The sequence below is a fragment of the Suncus etruscus genome, chromosome 11, assembly GCF_024139225.1.
Source record: "Suncus etruscus isolate mSunEtr1 chromosome 11, mSunEtr1.pri.cur, whole genome shotgun sequence".
NCBI classification, from domain to species: domain Eukaryota; kingdom Metazoa; phylum Chordata; class Mammalia; order Eulipotyphla; family Soricidae; genus Suncus; species Suncus etruscus.
Genome location: NC_064858.1, coordinates 1,398,965 through 1,419,896, shown reverse-complemented (window position 1 = coordinate 1,419,896; position 20,932 = coordinate 1,398,965). Strand labels below are relative to the sequence as shown.

Here is a 20,932-nt window from a genome sequence, read left to right as displayed (position 1 = left end):
TACCAACAAACAGAGACTGTATGAAAAATAAAAGTGTTTTGACACTATAGTCAATGACTTGGATTGAACAAACTAGTTTACCTGGAGCCTAGAGTTGGTCTTATGCCAGGAAACTTCAGGGGTAGGGTCTCCTTGTATTTAGGTCAAGGCTTTTCCTTTCCATGTCCCTCATATTTTGGTGGGCCTATGTAAACAATAACTGCCACCCTAACACTGTTTTTACTGTGCTCCTTTGACTCTAATCCTTAAAAAAAAAAACCCACTTAAACTTTTGAGGTTAAACTAATATGCATGTACATGGAAATGTAAAAAAATACAATGCCTTCAATGTTTAAGGAGTTACATAAGTTTTATGGCCTTATATTGCTTTGTGTACTGCTAAGAAATGTTTTAATGTACTACAATCTGGGGACTTGAGGGACAAAGTAATTGTACATGGGCTCTGTTTTATTTTTCTTAATGTTCAAAATTAATGTACCAGCAAGGGGATTTCTTCTGAGAATTCTGTTTTTTTTTTTTTTTTTTTTTTTGGTTTTTTGGGCCACACCCTGTGACGCTCAGGGGTTACTCCTGGCTATGAGCTCAGAAGTTGCTCCTGGCTTCTTGGGGGACCATATGGGATGCCGGGGGATCGAACCGCGGTCTGTCCTAGGCTAGCGCAGGCAAGGCAGGCACCTTACCTCCAGCGCCACCGCCCGGCCCCGAGAATTCTGTTTATGGATGATTGTCCTTCCACTGAAACTTTACCTTGTCCTCTTTCTTTGTACCTTTGTTCTCATAATTAAAAATAAAAATTAAAAAAAAAGAAGATGCAGCAAAGATATCTTGTCCATTTCCTGTTCCTGGAAACAAGCCATTTCTGCAAAAGGAGCTGTGAGTGACTGTTTTCTGAGAGAAGGGGCTGCGTTGGTCCACCCACTGCTGGTTTTGGGGCGCCCATGCAACAGAGCGAAGACCCACAGGCTTCCTGGTAGGTAGTTAAAAAAATCTGGCGAGGGGCAGTAGAGATAGCACAGTTGTAGGGTGTTTGCCTCGCATTTGGCCAACCAGGAGGGACCCGGTTCGATTCCCAGCATCCCATATGGGCCCTCCAGCCTGCCAAGGGTGATTTCTAAATGCAGAGCCAGGAGGAATCCCTGTCTGCCGATGGGTGTGGGCCAGACACCAACCAACCAACCAACCAACCAACCAACCAACCAACCAACCAACCAACCAACCAACCAACCAAGTTTAAAAGTGAGTTTGTGCCAGTAGTGCTAAGCTAGAGGCAGGCTGTTAAGTTACGTGACCTCACCTGACTAAACATGTAGCTCATCCTCCTTCCGGGTAATGGCCAACAAGTCCCTGACTGTTTCTACAGGATGCTCAAGGCTTGGAAAATGGGATGAGATGATGACAGCTGCAGAATATGTCGCAAGAAGCAGCAGTCGATGTTTTTCAACGCAGAGGGACATGTTATCATGCCCGTGATGTAGGGAATGAAACTGAACACACCAATGGAAACAGTTCACTGTGTGTGTGTGTGTGTGTGTGTGTGTGTGTGTGTGTGTGACACAAATGAAGAACAGGCGATGCTCCCTTTTCATTTTTGGGGGGAAGCCTTCTAGGCCCTGGTTCTGTGCTCATGAGTACTCCTTATGGTGCCCAGAGGACTCTGCAGTGCTGGCAATCAAACCAGGATTGGCCACATGTAAGGTGAGTGTTCTATCTACCAAACCATCTCTCTGGCCCACCTTTATTTAGTTTTTTGTTTTTTGTTTTATTTTGTTTTGTTTTGGAGGTTAGAAGTTTATCCAAAGAAAAAGATGGGCAATAAGTCAACGAAAACAAAAAGGGGTGTTTGAGGAGCCAGAAGGTGAGGATAACTCTATGTTCATCAAGAAGAAAAAAATTAAAAAAAAATAGAAAAAATTTTGGGGAGGTATGTTTAAAAGGAAAGGCAATTCTTTTTGTTTGTTTTGGGGCCACACCCACCTGTGCTCAGGGCTCACTCCAGGCAGGCCTCGGGGGATCCTATTGAGTGCTGGGGATGCCCCTCCATCAGTGTGTGCCAGGCTAGCAGCCCCCTTCAACTGCTCTAAACCCTCAAATGAAAAGTAATTCTATGTTAAGATGAGCCTGTTTTTATTTTATTTTTTTTTCCTTGTCAGGACTTGAAATTCTTGAAATCCCTTGTCAGGACTTGAAATTCTCCTGGTGGCAACACAGACCACCACTCCCCAACACACTGCCCTTGTGGCCAGCACTTGTGGATTCCAATTCCAGTTCTTTTTTTGTTTTGTTTTCTTTTTGGGTCACACCTAGCAGCACTCAGGAGTTCCTCCTGGCTCTGAGTTCAGAAGTCGCTCCTGGGCAGGCTCAGGGGATCATATAGGATGCCGGGAATCAAACCACCATCTGTCCTGGATCAGCTGCTTGCAAGGCAAATGCCTTACCGTTGTGCTATCTCTCCGGCCTCACAACTCTATAGTTGTTTTAAATGAGCTTCTTTTCTAGTATAATTCCAATGAGGTTCTTTTCCAGAAGAATCAATGGCTGGTGAGTCCAAATGCAAATTCGAACGCAATCTATGTGTCGTTTATCAAGTCCTGCTCTGGACATCCACGGATGAGACTTGATTTCCAGAGGACCTGCTTCCTGAACCCCCAGATATTACGTGGCAGGCAGGCAGGCCAGTCGCCCCTGACTTACTTGTCAGACACTGGGGCTCCACCAGCATAGGGGTCTCATGCATCAGAGGCAACGCTGTGAAGTTCCTGCTGGCAAGGGTCCATTTCTGGAGAAGGGGTGAGACCACGGGCCCCCTGAGAACCCTGGAAGAGACGAGAGAGAGGAGGTGAGACTGGCCACAGGCTTTTCAGAGTGACTCTTGGCTATCTCGGCGAGTAGAACGAAAAGGGTGCTTCAATAAATAGATATTATTGTTTACATTATTAATTCGATAATATGATTAATTATATTATTTATCCATTAATTAATTATTACTATTTAAATTATTATTTAAATATTAAGACGTCAGGAGCTAGAGCAATAGGACAGCGCGAGGGCGCTGGCCTTGCACGCGGTTGAACCGGATTCGATTCCCAGCAACCTGTATATAGTCCCCTGAGCCCTGCCAGGAGTAGCCCCCACACCCACCAAATAAACCCCAACATTTTTATAGGTTACGATGACATGAGTGGTTCTATGTGGACTCAAGTGGTGTGGCACATGTGCGTGCGATGGCGCCCCTTAATTCCAGACTGCCCTTAGGAATGACCAGGGCAACATTCCCTCCCAGGCACCCCAGAAGTCAAGGTCAAGGTCAAGGCCATGCCTGGGTCCCGCAGGGTGTGGTCCATCCATCTCTGCAGTTTGTATGTAGGGGGACCAGTGCGGGGAATTTGAGGCTGGTTGTACAGGGCAGGGGAGGATGGAGCAGACCTGCAGGGCCTGCAGCAGAGGGGTAGAGGGATGCTCCCTATATCCCTATAGGAGAGTAGCAGGGGTGCAGAAAAAGGTGGAAATCCTGTCTCTAACCCTGGCACCGAGTGGACTGGTCCTGTACCTTCATATCCACAGCATCCCTCCTTTTTTTTTGGTTTTTGGGTCACACCTTGCGGTGCTCAGGGTTTACTCCTGGCTCTGCGCTCCGAAATCGCCCCTGGCTTGGGGGGACCATAGAGGATGCGGGGGATCAAACCCGCAGTCCATTCTAGGTTAGTGCGTGCAAGGCAAATACCACACCGCTTGTGCCACCACTCCAGCCCTACTCTTTATTTTTTTATTTTATTTTATTTTTTTTGGTTTTGGGGCCACACCTGGTGGTTCTCAGGGGTTTCTCCTGGCTCTGTGCTGAAGGGTCATTTCTGGTTCGGGGGACCCTATGGGATGCCAGGTATTGAATCTGGGTGGGTCTGGTGCAAGACAAATGCCCTCCTTGCTGTGCTATCACTCTGGACCCACTTTTACTCTTTCCTAATGAAAGTACTAAGGCTGTGCATTTCCCTTTCAGTGCTGCTTGAGCTGAGCCCTATGTATTTTTGGTGTGTGATTCTTTTTTTGTTTGTTTGTTTGTTTTGTGTTTTGGTTTTTGGGCCACACCCCATGATGCTCAGGGGCTACTCCTGGCTCTGCACTCAGAAATTGTTCCTGGCAGGCTCGGGGGACCACGTGGGATGCCGGGATTCGAACCATCGTCATCTTGCATGCAAGGCAAATGCCCTACCTCCATGCTATCTCTCCAGCCCCGCTGTGTGATTCTTTCTGATATTTTTCAATTTGATATAGATTTGTGTATCTTCTGCTTTTCCCCTTTGATCCTAAGTACATGGATTTTGTTCACTTCTGTCTGTTGTGGATATCTGAGTTCCACTGTGCTTCTTCGGTTTCTGCAAACAGTTTTTCCACCATTTTCCTGAAGCACAGCAGAACTTGCTGCAGCTCAAAGGGGCTGATAATAGTTTCTAGTTGCAGTAAACACCAGACATGTTTCCTCATTTGAGGTGTCTTTACCTCTCCTGCTCATAATGCTCTGAAATAATTCATCTATATTCTAACTTCTGAAACTGCGGGCCATGAACAGATATGGGGGACAGAGAGAAAAAAAATATAATAGAATATTGAAGGGATTGAGGGACATGGAAAATGGTGAAACTTTGAGAGCATGTTCCTTTTCTAAATTATGACTGAAACAAAATTGGTAAGTCTGCAGTGGGACTTCTAAAACCTTCCCCAGTGACGATCCTTTTATTACTTAAGAAATCTTATTCAGGGGCCGGCGAGGTGGCGCTAGAGATAAGGTGTCTGCCTTGCAAGCGCTAGCCAAGGAAGGACCGTGGTTCGATCCCCCGGCGTCCCATATGGTCCCCCCAAGCTGGGGCAATTTCTGAGTGCTTAGCCAGGAGTAACCCCTGAGCATCAAATGGGTGTGGCCCGGAAAACAAAACACTCCTAAAATCCAACTATCAGTAACCTGGTACATCAAAGCTCTTTATTTAATAAAATCAATAAACTAAAAATGTTTATGCTTTTTGTTTGGTTTGGTTTTGGGGCCACACCAGCAATGCTGAGGGGTTCCTCCTGGCTCTGAGCCCCATGAGCTGCAGTGAGTTCTGCTGTGTGGCAGGAAAATGGTGGAAAACTGTTTTCAGAAACCCAAGAAGAGCACAGTCGAACCCAAACGAATCCACTACAGACAGAAGTGAACCAAATCCATATTCTTAAGATCAAAGGAAAAAAAGCAGAAATACACAAATCTTTATCAAAATGAAAAAATACCAAAAAGAATCACACACCCAAAATACATAGGGCACAGCTCAAGCACCGCTGGAGGGGAATGCGCAGCCTTCAATACTTTCATTAGGAAAGAGTCAAAATTTCCGATCAATAATCTAAACTGCCACTTTATAAAACGAGCGAGGTATTTCCATTTACAGCCAACCGCAGAGGAAAAAGTGAATTAAAGATAATTAAATTGAAATGAAGCAATGGAGAAAAATCAATGAAACAAAAAGCTGTTCTTTGGGGGAAAAAGCAATAAAACTGACAATAAAATCGACAAATTAGCAAGGCTGTCAAAGAAAAAAACATGGTTACCTGTGGGAAATATTTCTCAAAGAACCAAAAAGGACCTAAAACCACTTCATATGAAATAGTTTGAATTTTCTATAACTAGTAAAGAATTTAATTTATAGTTTCAACTATCTCCAAAGAAACCTCCAGATTTGGAATTAGAGTGTTGGTGCAAGTACTTGCCTAGCACACGGCAGACCTGGGTTCATTTCCTGGAATCCTACATGGTTCCCTGAGCTCTGCCAGGAGTGATCCCTGAACGTAGAGCCAGGAACAAGCCCCGGAGTGCCCAAAAACCAGGGAGGAGGAGGATAAAAGGAAATCTCGAGGTTCATTTTGTTTCTGGTGAAGTTCAATGAACTGAACCACATGTTTAAAGAATTCACAATGATTCGACACACTCAGAAAACACAAATAACATCTCCAATTAGTTGTATGAGGCCATGCTAATCTTCTCTGTATCGTTCCAATCTTAGTATATATGCTGTCAAAGCAAGCATAATTTTTTTTGTGGTTTTTGGGTCACACCCGGCAGTGCTCAGGGGTTACTCCTGGTTCTGTGCTCAGAAATTGCTCCTGGCATGCTCGGAAGACCATATGGGATGCCAGGGATTGAACCCAGGTCTGTCCCAGGTCGGCCATGTGCAAGCCAAATGCCCTACCACTGTGCTATCACTTTGGCCCCAGATACAATCATAGTGACTTATCATATGCAATATATTATCATATATAAGATTTATCTTACACTTGCAAGACCATTTCTTGTGTTAAAAAATTATGCTCGCGGGGCCAGAGAGATAGCATGGAGGTAAGGCATTTGCCTTTCATGCAGGAGGTCATCGGTTCGAATCCCGGCGCCCCATATGGTCCCCCGTGCCTGCCAGGAGCAATTTCTGAGCCTGGAGCCAGAAATAACCCCTGAGCACTGCCGGGTGTGACCCAAAAACCACAAAAAAAATTATGCTCGCTTTGACAGCATATATATTAAGATTGGAACGATACAGAGAAGATTAGCATGGCCTCTGCGCAGGTTCGTGAAGCATTCCAAATTTTTAAAAGAGAAAGAAAAAAAAATTACTAGTCTAACTACCAAAATAATAGGCTAAAGAAGATAAATTATAGAGGCAAACTGTTCATGATAAACTTCTTTAGAACACTAAAAATCAAGGGATTTCTTTCACATGATATAGAGATCTATAAAAAATTTATGGCTAACTTTTCATTTAAGGTGAAAGGCTGCATTCTCCCAAATATGACTAGGAATTGGTCAAGATATATGCATCCATCACTTTATTTAACACATTACCATGCGTCTTATCCTACCAGGGGTCTTGGTACCATGCAACAGGGTATGAAAAAGAAAACAAAGAATACAGATTATTAAGGAAGGAACTGTCCTGCATTCCATATCCTGGGTTTATCTACCCAGTAAAAGTTCCCAAAGAATCGGTAAGGCACAGATGAGTTTGGCAAATCCACAGAGTCAAGAACAACACATTAAAAAAAAGGGGGGGGGGGCCCGGAGAGATAGCACAGCGGCGTTTGCCTTGCAAGCAGCTGATCCAGGACCAAAGGTGGTTGGTTCAAAGTCCGGTGTCCCATATGTTCCCCCATGCCTGCCAGGAGCTATTTCTGAGCAGACAGCCAGGAGTGACCCCAGAGCATCGCTGGGTGTGGCCCCAAAACAAAAACAAAAAACAAAAAACAAAAAACTTTATCTCTATATAATGGCAACAAAACCAATGAACACAAGCTCACAACTGTATTATAGCAAAGAACACATAGGCACTTACAGCAACTTGGCAAACAGATGAAGTGTGCACTATAAATCTAACAATATGTGTGCAGGATTGGTGTGTTGGGATGCTAAAACATGGCAGGAGAGGTAAAAGAACGAAATGAGTGCTGACATGACTATGTTTTGGGGCTGGGACATTCGACATGGAAAAGATGCTCATTCTTTTTTCTTAAATTTTATTTTGGGTCACACCCAATGATGCTCAGTAGTTACTCCCGGCTCTGAGCTCAGAAATCGCTCCTAGCTCGAGGGACCATATGGGACGCTGGGGGGTTGATCCACGGTCCTTCCTAGGTTAGCCTGTACTGCTTGTGCCACCGCTCTGGCTCCAAAGATGCTAATTCATTCCACAACACTTTGTGCCATACCACAATCCCACTGAGCATCTTACAGATAACAGTGTGTTCAGAATGAAAACAGATAATAGAATTGCATTCTATAGTTGCAGATTGCTGCTGCCTAGACAAAACAGAACTCAGTAACAGACTTAGAAGTAGATCCACAGGGGGCTGGAGAGACAGCATGGAGGTAGGGCGGCATTTGCTTCGCATGAAGAAGGTCGGTGGTTCGAATCCCGGCATCCCATAGGGTCTCCCGAGCCTGCCAGGAGCAATTTCTGAGCGTAGAGTCAGGAGGAACCCTTGACACTGTTGGGTGTGACCACCCCCCACAAATATCAGAAGTAGATCCACAGGACTAAAAGCATTTATTTATTACCTTTCTTTGCTTTGATATTTTTCCAAGAACTTTATTGATATATAATTCCTATACAAATATTACAGCATTGAAAAATTATAACCATTTTATAAATTTGATTATAATGGTTGTTAACCATGGCACCCTGAATTTTGGGGAAGGTGGACTTTGGGACCACACCTGGTGCTGCCCAGGGTGTACTCCTGGCTCAGTGCTCAAGAATCATTCCTGGGGGCGCTCAGGGGCCCATGAAGGGTGTCATGAATCGAACCCAGGTTGCCTATGTGCCCTACCCACATACGATCATTCTGGCCTGCATTACAAAATTAATTGATTATATTTTATTGAAACCATTGTGATTTACAAAGTCCTTTTTAGTTGGATTTCAGATATACAATTCATCAGGGCCAGTCCCACCACCAGTGTCAACCTTCCTCCACCATGTTCCCCGACTTCATTCCATACTGCTCACTCTGCCCCCCAGTCTGCCAGTAACAGTCCCATTTAAGTTTAGATGGTTAAAGTTTCGGTCTCTTGATTCCACTGTTGTTGCCTTTGGCTTGGATATTTAGTTCTGTCCTTCTTAACCTCACCAATGCACCTGAACCACTTGGCCCCTAACCCTCCTCCTTTTAATTTTTTTTTTGGCCACACCTGGCCATGCTCAAAGGTTATTCCTGGCTCTGTGCTCAGAAATTGCACCTGGAAGGCTCAGGGGACCATATGGGATGCTGGGAATCAAACCCGGGTCTATCCTGGGTTGGCCTGTACGAGAATGCCCTACTGCTAAGCTATCTCTCCAGTCCCCATAATTTGTTTCTATCCTCCTCCAATCAATTTCCTTCCTTGCTATACTCTAGCTGGCCCCGAATTTTTAAAAACTGTGGCCAAATACATATTAACACAAAATTTCCCACTTGATCTCATCTTAAGCACACAATTCACATTGGTAAGAAATACAGTGCTGGGGCCCAGAAAAGCAGTACAGTGAGTAAGGCTCTTACCTTGTATGTGACCAATCAACCCAAGTTTGATCCTCAGCCTCCCACGTGGTCCCCTGAGCACTGCCAGAAGTGATTCCTGAGTGCAGAGCTACGAGCAAGCCCTGAGCATTGCTGAGTGTGGCTTCCAAACAAAATCATCAAAGAGAGGGAGAGCCCTTTAGAGACATGTTTGCCTCCCCCCACTTGAACCTTGGCCTTTGTGCCATGGCTGACCCCAGTATTGGGCCAGGCTTTTTGATACAGGAGAAAAAGCAATTTAATGGAGAAAGGCTATTTCTCCCGACAACATGGATTTCTGTTTGCAAATTGAAGGCCATCAGCAAGGAAGACAAACTACAAACATTCAAGAGGGTGAGATCTGGTCAGCCGCAAACCAATACTAAATAAAAAGCTTCGACCTTATGTCTGCAGAAATCAGCCATTCCTATCTACAGCGCAAATCTATAAATTCTTGAGCAGAAGGTCTTGGGAATACAGGTTGAGCTTTCTGCCAAAAAAGCTAAAGACGCAGAAAAATGCTCCCACTGAACCCTTGGCTCTGAGGAAAAGGGCCAAGGAGGCAAGATGCTGGCATCCCTTATGGTCTGAGCATGCCAGGAGTGCCCCTGAGTGCAGAGCCAGGAGGAAGCCCTGAGCACCACTGGGTGTGTCTCTCTCCCCCCCCCCCACAAAAAAGAAGGCAAGATGTGGGCCAGGGAGAGAGCACAGAATGACAGGAGTACAGATGTGTGGCTATAGAAACTGTGGTACATCTACACAATGGAATACTATGCAGCCCTCAGGAAAATAAAGTCATGAAATATTCCTACACATGGATGGACATGAAATCTATTATGCTGAGTGTAGTAAGTCAGAGGGAGAGAGACAGACACAGAATAGTCTCACTCATCTGTGGATTTAAGAAAAATAAGAGACATTATTGTAATAACACCCAGAGATAATAGAGATGAGGGATGGAAGGACCAGCCCACGATATGAAGTTTGCCACAAAGAGTGGTGAGTGCAGTTAGGGAAATAACCACATGAACAACTATCATGACAATGTTAATGAGTAAGAGAAGTAGAATGCCTGTCTTGAGGGGTGGGGGAGGAGGGAGATGGGGGGCATTGGTGCTGGGAAGGTTGCACTGGTGAAGGGGGGATATTCTTTTTTTTATATTCCTTTTATATGATTGAAACCCAACTACAAATGTTTGTAATCATGGTGTTTAAGTAGAAATATTATTAAAAAATGACGGGAGTTGTTTTTGCACATGAACAACAGAAGTTCGATACCTGACATCCCCACAGAGGGTTCTGTCCCCCAGCCCTTTCTTAGTAGGTGAGGACCAGGGTGGAGGCTCCTTGTTGACTTTGGGGCTCAACCTACCCTTTCAGTCTGGCCCAACTCAGAGCGGAAGCCCTGGGACTGAAGCTTACCACCTTCTGGCTAAGAGGGAGCCTCTTCTGCCATGACTTCCTCTGCTGTCCAGGCTGTAGGGTATGGGGGAGACAGTGACTCTCTGTGGGGGGAGAAGCCCTGTGCTTCCATTGCAGGTGCCACAGGGCGAACCAAGAGGGCTGGTCCAGGGCAGCCCAAGTGAGCAGGATATGGGCATCAAAGCTCACTTGCTAGCCACAACCATCAGGGGCATCTCTTGAGAAGCGTGTAGGACACAGGGTGGGGGTGGGGTGATAACACCCCAGTTCAGGGCAGGGGGATCAATGTGGAAATGATCTGATCGCCTCTGAAGGACCAGATCTGAAGACCAGAAGGTCTTCACGGCAGGAACTTCAAGGTCTGAGAGGAACCTCCGTTTCTGTCCTCTACCCAGAGTGACCCATTTCACGGTCACCATCCTGTCCTCAACATTCCCATCAGATTGTGGAGGGATCTGTGCCTTGCACGTAGCTGACCAGTGATTTGTCCCTGGCACCACACATGGTCCCCTGAGCCACCCTGCCAGGTATGATCCCTGAGCACTACCGGATGTGGCCCCAAATAAATCACACAAATATTCCTACAACCCCAGGGCTCTCTTTGAGCTGGTGGGACCCACAGTTGACTCAAGACTTTGGGTCAGGAGGCAGAGAGATAGCACAAGGGTATTCACCTTGCATGTGGCTAACCCAGGATGGACAGTGGTCAGAATCCTGGCATTTCATATGGTCCCCTGTGCCTGCCAGGAGTAATTTCTGAGCACAGAGCCAGTAATAACTCCTGAGCACTGCCGGTGTGACCCAAAAACCAACCAACCCACCATCCAACCAAACAAACAAACAAAGACAGTGATGAGAGGCTGAAACTGAGGCCAATGGTCCAATCAGATTACCTGAAAGGCTTTTGTAAAATAAAAATCCACAGTGGTGAGATTGCCCCAGACACCACATTTCTATTCCTCAAGCGGACGGGTCTGATGAAGCAGGTAGAGAAATAATACCAGGCCAGTGAGGACAGATATCCATCGGAGTCAGCCTGCTTTTTGCCTCAGAGCCTCTCTCTCTCGGCTACATGCTGCCTCTGCACTCACCAAAATCTAGAAATGCTCTCTCTTCTTTCTTCAGAACCAAACCCACCAGAGTGGGGGAAGGTCCTATAATCCAGGTGGGCTTTTGCACACCAAAAAAAGAGGTTACTGGGAAGAGGAAGCTGGGGTAATACCTTTGCTTAGGGTCGTAGTTAGTCTCACCTTACAATTTTAAACAAAGAGATCATTTCTTGAGGAGCCCTGGTGGGCACAAGGGATACTCCTGTTGTTTGCATGTTTGGCGCTCCACCTTGCAGGGCTAGCTGCATGCTTGGCAAGCAGCTTCCCTATGTCTCAAATCTTGGAACTGTGCTGTCCCCTGTTCCAAGATGTTACCTGCATCTATCTTCCTTCCTTCCTTCCTTCCTTCCTTCCTTCCTTCCTTCCTTCCTTCCTTCCTTCCTTCCTTCCTTCCTTCCTTCCTTCCTTCCTTCCTTCCTTCCTTCCTTCTTTCCTTCCTTCTTTCTTTCTTTTTTTTAATATAATTGCTTTATTTAAGCACTGTGGTTACAAAATTGTTCATGGTTGGGGAGCAGAGAGCTACACAGCAGTAGGGCATTTGCCTTGCATGCAACTGATCTAGGACCAACTGTGGATTGAATCACAGCACCCCATCTGGTCCCCTGAGCCTGCCAGGAGCAATTTCTGAGCACAGAGCCAGGAGAAATCCCTGAGCACTGTTGGGTCGGACCCCAAAACCAAAAAAAAAAAAAAAAAAAAAAGTTCATGGTTGAGTTTCAGCCACTGAATGTACATCAGTGCTTCTTTTCCTGCCCCCAATGCCCCCAATTTCCCTCCCATCCACCCTCCCAGACCTGCCTCTGGTACAGACATCTTTCTTCTCTTTCTCTTTTTCTATTTTGACACTGTGGTTTGCATTAGTAACTGCTAACAAGGGGGCATCATGCCTGTCACTTTAGTCCCTTTCAGCACCCACCCAGTTCTTGTCCAGAGTGATCAGTTCCAACTAGCACTGTCACAGTGGGCCATTCACTACCCTAGCTGCACTCACTGCTTTTTGTGGCAAGCTTCCTACCATGAACTGGTCTTCCTGATCCTCATCTCTATTGTCTCTAAATATTATTACCATACTGTCTTTGTGTGTGTGTGTGTGTGTGGTTTTTGGGTCACACCAGGCAGTGCTCAGGGGTTACTCCTGGCTCCATGCTCAGAAATTGCTCCTGGCAGGCACGGGGGACCATATGGGACGCCGGGATTCAAACCAATAACCCTCTGCATGAAAAGCAAATGCCTTACCTCCATGCTATCTCTCCAGCCCCACCGTACTGTCTTTTAATTTTTTCTAATATCCCAACAAATGAGTGAGATTATTCTATGCCCCTCCCTCTCCCTCTGACTCACTTCACTCAGCATCATACTCTCCATACTCATCCATGGACTTCAGATTTCCTAGCAGATGGATAATATTCCATTGTGTACATGCAGCATGATTTCTTTACCCATTCATCTGTTATCAAGCACTCAGGCTGTTTCCAGATTCTGGCTATTTTAATAGTGCCTCCACGAACACAGGAATGTAGAGGGCTTTTCTGCATGGCGATTTTGGGTTCACAGATAGCTCTTCTTGGCAACAGATAGGCCCCAAATCAACAAGCCATCTTGGGGCTACACAAGGGCTTCCGTTGATGAGTGTTTAATTATTCCATCTCTCAGCAGTGATAAGCCTCACACACTTTGAACCTTTCAAATGAACAGTTTTGGGTCTCAGAGGCAGGTGCCAACAAGTGGTATCACTGGGTCTTACGCCACTCCTTTGCTTCCTCTTTAATTGGGGAGAAATCTCCGTAATGCTTGTCGTGAGCATCGAACTCGATGACATTCTCACAACCAGGGCTGAGAGTTCCTTTCTCACCACATCTGTGCCAACACGGACTCCTGACATGCAATGTGGAGTCCATATGTCCCCATGTGTCCTGGGCCAAGTCTCCCCCTTGGCCTGATGATCACTTGGGAGCAGACTTTTGGGGACCTGGAAGAGGGCATTCTGGAGCATTGAGAATAAAGTAAAAACCAGCTTGGGGATGATTTTCAGAGTGGGCAAGGAAACTGGGTTGCTCTCTCCTCCTTCAGGAATGAAGGCCAGCCCTCAGCCTGTCCTACAGAAGGCAGGGAGGGGCCTGGAACCAGCTAAAACAGGCCAGGGAGCCAGAACGAGGGCTCCTGGTGGTGTGAGCTGGATGAATGAAGCCAATGAAGCCAAGCTGGGGACTGAAGAAGTAACTCTGTTGCTTGCTCCGAGCAGCTACAAATATCAGACCACATGCCTGGATCACAGCCCTGTCCCTTAACTCCTGGCCTTACTTGCTATGTACCCAAACACCTCCTGGATTCCTTGAAGCCATCTTGAGAGCTTGCCCCAACCCCAGTGTCCAGCAGGAATGTGTCAAAACTACACGGATGGTGCTATCGGCATGGACGGTGCGATGAGCATCTCTACCCAGAGTCTGGGGGTGAGAAATGAAAAAGCACAAAGCTCACAAGGGGACACAAGACTTTGGGCACCAGATGCCTCCCTTCTAAGGCAAATTTGGGAAAGGCAGGATCGAGAATTAGGAGTCCTCTAATTGGCACCAGATTTTTTTCCCCCACACAATGTTCTTGAGACCACTTGGCCCCTGAGCCCCAACCAATTTTTTTTCTCAAATTGTAAAAAGACATAGAAATATGAGACAGAAGAAAGTGGTTCAAGTTCTATGGTTCTATGGGAAAGTGAAAGTCCTTATCTAGAATATAAGTAAAATTAAAAGAAAAGAAAAAATAGGGGGAGTGGAGGGGCAGGTGTGGCTATTTATTTATTTATTTATTGGAATAGGCACATTAAACATTGGGGAAATTAGAAAGAAAATTCCACTGGCTGAAGAAATACAGGTTGTCTCCAGCCATGAAGCATACTGTCAAAAGACCAACTACAGGCTCCAGGCATGTAGGTTGTCCAGCCCCAATGTCTCCCTTTATGGTCCCAGAAAATATTCTGCTCAGTTGCAGTCAAAGTCAGTCTTCTGTAGTTAGAGATCTTGGATTTTGTACAGGTCCTACAATGAAGCCTAGGATAAAGTCTTTATTTGTGGTGGGACCAGATTTTTTAAAAAATAAAAATTTGGGGCCGGAGAGATAGCATGGAGGTGGGGCAGTTGCCTTGCATGCAGAAGGATGGTGGTTCAAATCGCAGCATCCCATATGGTCCCCCGAGCCTGCCAGGAGCGATTTCTGAGCATAGAGCCAGGAGTAACTCCTGAGCACTGCCGGGTGTGACCCAAAAACCAACAAAAAATTTTTTTTAACACTATGATTTGCTAAGTTGTTCACGATACAGTCATTTTGGGCAGTCAGTATTCTAACCCCATCACAGTTGACCTTACTTCCTTCCATCAGGGTCCCCAATCTCCCACCCAGCACCCCAGCCTGCCCTCTTGCGTCTTACAGGCACAAGCAAGTTGACTTCAAATGGTTTGTTTCAACACAAAGGCAAGTGGAATGATCCAAACACACGTCAACAAGATCAAGTTGAGATGACTGTCCTCTCTCTGTGGGTTTGCTAATGTTGGGGTCTGAGGACTGAGTGGGCTGTGGTAGGTGCTATTTAAGCTTCCATGTTCCTGTCTCTGGAGCCAGGTTTCAATTCCCACCTTGACCCTTGAACAAGTCGGGAGGGTTTAGTTTAGAATCCTGAGGCACCCAGCACCCAAGCACTCCCAAAGAATGGGATGAGCGCCTGCGACTTTCCTCCAGAATCTCTTCAGTGTCCAGACACCAAAGTCCTGGTCATGCCAAAGTCATGCAGACGTAGATCCCTGTGTCCCATGTCCCAGAAAGGGTTTTGGAGTCCCAATAAAACACAAAACAGGGTTTGAATTCTGGGTCCTCCTTTGCAAGAAGGAAAGACCCTCTGACTGCTTTCTTGCCAACTCCCATTTTCCCGACAAAGTTGCTTCTACCCAGAATTCAGCAAACTCCTTAGAGGTAGACAAAGGGGGTACATAAAGATCCTCTCAGCAGAAAGTAAGTACTTAGAAGAGAATGATGGAGAAAACGTCAGAGGAAAAAGAGCAAGAAAGGGCTAAGCGGGGGACTTGAGAGATAGCACAGTGGGAAGGGAATTTGCCTCGCATGTGGCCAACCCAGGTTTGATTCCCCAGCATCCCATAGGGTCTCCTAGCACTGCCAGGAGTGATTCCTGAGTGTAGAAAAAAATATTCCCCCACTGGGGGTAGAGCATTTGCCTTGCAAGTGGCTGACCCAGGTTTGATCCCCAGCATCTCATATGGTCTCTGGAGCCTTTCGTGCAAAATAAATATTTTTAATATTTGTATTTTAAAAATTCCTTCCTTACACATATATTCATTGCAGCACTATTTACCATAGCAAGTCTCTGGAAACAGCCAAGATACCCTTCAACAGATGAATGGCTAAAGAAACTGTGGTACATATACACAATGGAATATTATGCAGCTGTCAGGAGAGAGAAGTCATGAAATTTTCCTATACATGGATGTACATGGAATCTATTATGCTGAGTGAAGTAAGTCAGATAGAGAGAGAAAGACACAGAATGGTCTCACTCATCTATGGGTTTTAAGAAAAATGAAAGACATTCTTGCAATAATAATTTTCAGACACAAAAGAGAAAAGAGCTGGAAGCTCACCTCAGGAAGCTCACCACAAAGAGTGATGAGTTTAGTTAGAGAAATAACTACGTTTTGAACTGTCCTAATAATGAGAATGTATGAGGGAAATGGAAAGCCTGTTTAGAGTACAGGCGGGGGTCGGGTGGGGAGGAGGGAGATTTGGGACATTGGTGATGGGAACGTTGAACTGGTGATAGGTGGTGTTCTTTACATGACTGAAACCCAAACACAATCATGTATGTAATCAAGGTGTTTAAATAAAATAATAAAAAAAGAAGTAAAAAAAAAGAAAAATTTGTATTTTAATTTTGGTTTTGGGGACACACCCTATGATGTTCTGGGGTTACCCCTCGCTCTGCACTCAGGAATCACTTCTTGGGGGACCATATGGGATGCCAGGATTAAACCTGAGTTAGCTGCATTCAAGGAAGCTGATAATAACAGGGGTAAGGGTAGTGGACAGACACTGGGACAAGAGTGGTGGAGAGGACAAGCTGTGCATTCCGTGGGGTCAGAAATCCTACCATCAGCAGTACTGTGACTACCACCTTGGAAAAAGCAGCATTTACATTTTGAGTCAACTTCCTCAGTTTTTAAAAAATATATACCTTTCTGAACAACAACAACAAACAAAACAAAAACAACAGTATTGTCAGCCATGGTGCCCCAAATAAAACTGAAATCAGAAAAAAGGAGAAAGGGCAAGTTATAGTCTATTTTCACTTCTATTTTAGAAGTAGATCCAGAAAAAAAATTTTTTTTTGGTTTTGGGCCACACCACTGTTGCTCAGAAGTTACTCCTGGCTCTGTACTTAGAAATTACTCTTGGCAGGTTCCAGGAACCATATGAGTTGCTGGGAATCGAACCTGGGTCAGCTGCTTGCAAGGCAAATGCTCTACTCACTGTGCTATCTATCTGGTCCCAGAAAAACTTTTTTAATTAAAAAAATCCCCATTTTTTAAACTTTATGTATTTATTAATTTTTGGGCCACACCCAGCGGTGCTCAGAGATTCCTCCTGGCTCTGCACTTCAGAAATTGCCCCTGGCAGGCTGGGGGGACCATATGGGATGCTGGGAATTGAACCACTGTTGGTCCTGGGTTGGACATGTACAAGGCAAATGCCCTACCACTGTGCTATCTCTCCATCAGTCCCACAAGTAGATGCTTTTTGTTTTGTTTTTGGGTCACACCTGGCAGCTCTCAGGGATTCCTCCTGGCTCTGTGCTCAGAAATCGCTCCTGGCAGGCTCAGGGGACCATATGGGATGCTGGGATTTGAACCACCGTTTTTCTGTATGCAAGGCAAATACCTTACCTCCATGCTATCCCTTCACATGAGTAGATTCTTAAGGGACTTCTCCTAGCCAGCCTCTATCCACATACATTTTTTTGACACATAGCCTGATTGACAAGCAGCAGAGCCCTGACTCATGTGCGGTTGACCATTTCCCTGAGTTTGAATGTTTTATTTGCATCAGCAAACTGGCCTGTCCTTCTCACCCATCCCTTCTCTACACAGTCTGGAAGATCCTTAAGAGGCAGAGGTTTCATTGTGCTCAATTCTTCCATCAATGGAATTTTGGTGCTTTGGACCAAAATGAAGACTGCTACCTGGTGACACGCTTAGGGATCCTTGTGGGCCGGGCTTGGGGGATCTTAGCAGTGCTGGGATCGAACCCAGGTCAACCACATGCAAAGCACACCCACTGGATGATCACTTCAGACCGTGAATTCATTTCTAAGAACAGATTCAAAAAAATAACTGAAAAAAAGAAAGCAATGAGGTTTTCTGAATCAGAATGTGTATATTTCATAATCAAATGCATTTATTTCCAAGAGAGAAAAAGTGCTTTTAATACATGGAGCTGGCAGAAAACATACACCCCACCCACCTGTATGCGAAAATACAATCCAAAGAAGCCATAGGTGAAAATGAAAAAAAAAAAAAAACCAAAAAACCTAATGATAAATATCTTATAAAACGTACTAAAATGTTTGTATAAATTTGGCACAAAGACACTATTCTCAGCAAGGTAAGATATCTATAATTATAGAAAGAAAAATGATTTGATTGATCATGTTTTAAATATCACGGAACAAGTAGCCGGAGCGCTAGCACAGAAGGAGGGTGTTTGCTTGCGTGCAGCCAACCTGGGTTCAGTCCCTGCCATCCAATATGGTTCCCTGAGCACCACCGAGAATGACGCTTGAGCTCCACCTGGTTTTGGGTGTGACCCAAGACCTCCTCCTCCCAATCCACAGAACAAAACTGTGAAAGATAAATCCTCACTGAAATACTTAGGACAAGAGATGCGATGTAGAGGGACCCCCCCTGCCCCCGTTAGCTCCAAACTCGAGATTGACCCACAAAGACCCCAAAGAGACAGAGATACAAGCATGCTGGGGTCACACTTCTCCCAGGTGGTGACCCCAAGGGGAGCACACAAGCCATTTTTAGAGGCTGCTGGGGCTTCATCCTGGGGTAAAACTATAGGAATATGTTGCATCATCCAGATTTAAGCTGGTTGACTGGGGTAGGGGAGGAGCAGCTCAGGTGCCCACCAACCTTCAGCTGATTCTGCTCAGAGGAAGTCTGGAAGTGCTCGGTGAACCAGATGGGGTGCCGGTATCAGACAGATCAAATGGGTCTAGCCATAAGCTGTCTTTTCTCCTCCCTTCTCCCTCCTCCCATCTCTCCTTCCTTTCTCTTTCTCTTTCTCTTTCTTTTCTTCCTTCCTTCCTTCCTTCCTTCCTTCCTTCCTTCCTTCCTTCCTTCCTTCTTCCCTTCCTCCCTCCCTCCCTCTCACCCTCCTTCCTTCCTTCCTTCCTTCCCTTTTCTCTCTTTTTCCTTCCTTCCTTCCTTCCTTCCTTCCTTTCTTCCTTCCTTCCTTCCTTCCTTCCTTCCCTCCCTCCCTTCCCTCCTTCCCTCCCTCCCTCCCTACCTTCCTTCCTTCCTTCCTTCCTTCCTTCCTTCCTTCCTTCCTTCCTTCCTTCCTTCCTTCCTTCCTTCCTTCCTTCCTTCCCTTCCTTCCTTCCTTCCTTCCTTCCTTCCTTCCTTCCTTCCTTCCTTCCTTCCTTCCTTCCTTCCTTCCTTCCTTCCTTCCTTCCTTCCCTCCCTCCCTTCCCTCCCTCCCTCCTTCCCTTCCTTGGGTGCTTCCTGGGCTGCTCCTGGGGGTGCTCAGGGAGAAGAAAAGACAGCTTACAGTTAGACCCATTTGATCTGTTTGCTACTGGCATCCCATCTGGTTCACCGAGCACTTCCAGACTTCCTCTGAGCAGAGTCAGCCCTTGGCACTACAGGGTGTGGCACCCTACCCACTGCAAAGCCCTGAATCTACAGAGAAGTAAGAGATAAGAAAAGTGACCACAGGGGCTGGAGAGTGTCTCAGGATGCTGCAAAGACAGTGGACGTAGAAGAATGGCAGTGGTGGGCCGAGGGACAGGATAGTGGGAAGGATGCTGGTCTTGCACAAAGCAGACCCCAGCTCCGTCTTGGCACCCCTGAACCTTGCCAGGAGGGATCCCTGAGGGCAGAGTAAGTCCCCAAACAAACAAAACAAAACAAAATGGAGCCCAGCAATGGCCACCGGCTGAGTTTGACTTAGTGAAAAATGTTGTCATTTCTCTGGTCACACCAAGGAATTGAGTCTGACTCAGGGCCTCCTGTGGAGAGAGTGCCCAGGCCATGTCCCATTGCTGAGCAAAGGTGACCAGGACCCCTTCTGGGATCCCAGCAGAACAGAGAGCATGGGATGGGACTGCAGGAGGGGGGGCTGGGCTGTGGGGGTCCGAGGTGGTAGGCACCGGCCTCTGGAGGAGGGGATTCACCGGAAAACAGAAGGCGAGCAGAGTGGGGTGCAGGGGTGCTGAGCCCCTCGGGGCTAAATGACAGGCTTGTGCAAAGTGGAAGAACCATGTATACATATGTCTGACTTCATACCTGCACACGGGCGTATGCCTGCTCTTGTATGTTTGCTTACACGCACACACCTGTTTGCGTGTGCATTTTGAGTCCGTGTTTTGCGCAGGTGCGCCTGCTAGCTTGTGTGTGCATGTCTGCTCGTGTCTCTCACATCTGCTGGCGTGTGTGGGCATGAGGGCCTTTGTGCAGGGCAAAAGACAGGAGCCGTGGTGCCAGGGTGCTGGCTGGGTGAATGGGGCACCAGGTGGGCCTGGGCTACCCGAGGACCTCCCCTTCACTGAAAGAAGCTCCCTGGGCTTGGATCTGGGTGGCTGCCTGGGGAGCAGATGGTCGGGGGAGGGTGGGAAGTGGGAGGCCACGGAGAAGCGGCAGCGATGACTCAGGGACTGCTGCTCCTCCCTGGGAAGGAGAGGAGGAGGAGGAAGGGAGGAGCTGTGAGAGGGCAGCATGGCGTGGTAAGGAGCACTTCGCTGGTATTCAGAAAGTGGGTTTGAAGGAGCCGGGGAAGGCAGGCAGGAGGAGGCAGAGGAAGGAGGGTGAGGCCAGAAGATGCTGAACAGAAGGCCAAGTCCCAGGGGAGAGTGTGGCTTCCAGCCCCAAGTGCCACTAATGCAATGAAATGCAAGGCCACCAGATGCTTCCAGGAGGAGCCATGCCCAGGCAGAAGGGTGGAGCTGGGTCGGCAGTGTGGGTTCTCCGAGCTCCCCCAAGATGCCCCAAAAGACGCAATTTGAGTACTGAACCCCACTTGGGGGAGAGCACAGTTTTTGGAGACGAAATCACGGATGTCTTCAGGCCACACTC

General features: G+C 46.5%; 2 protein-coding genes and 2 pseudogenes across 2 annotated transcripts in view; 1 reads left to right on the top strand and 3 right to left on the bottom strand.

The window, feature by feature from the left end:
* The window catches only part of OTUD7A (OTU deubiquitinase 7A), a 42,565-nt gene extending 39,679 nt beyond the window's left edge, over positions 1-2,886 (bottom strand). Inside the window, exon 1 of the mRNA XM_049782668.1 lies at positions 2,692-2,886. The gene's annotated coding sequence lies outside the window, so the exon portion shown is untranslated. The remainder of the gene's footprint in view (positions 1-2,691) is intronic.
* Positions 1-20,932, bottom strand: part of MAGEL2 (MAGE family member L2) — a 548,609-nt gene that overhangs the window by 68,890 nt on the left and 458,787 nt on the right. The gene's annotated exons all lie outside the window — the stretch shown is intronic.
* LOC126023745 (uncharacterized) lies at positions 5,958-6,053 on the bottom strand (annotated as a pseudogene).
* Positions 6,514-6,607, top strand: LOC126023698 (uncharacterized; annotated as a pseudogene).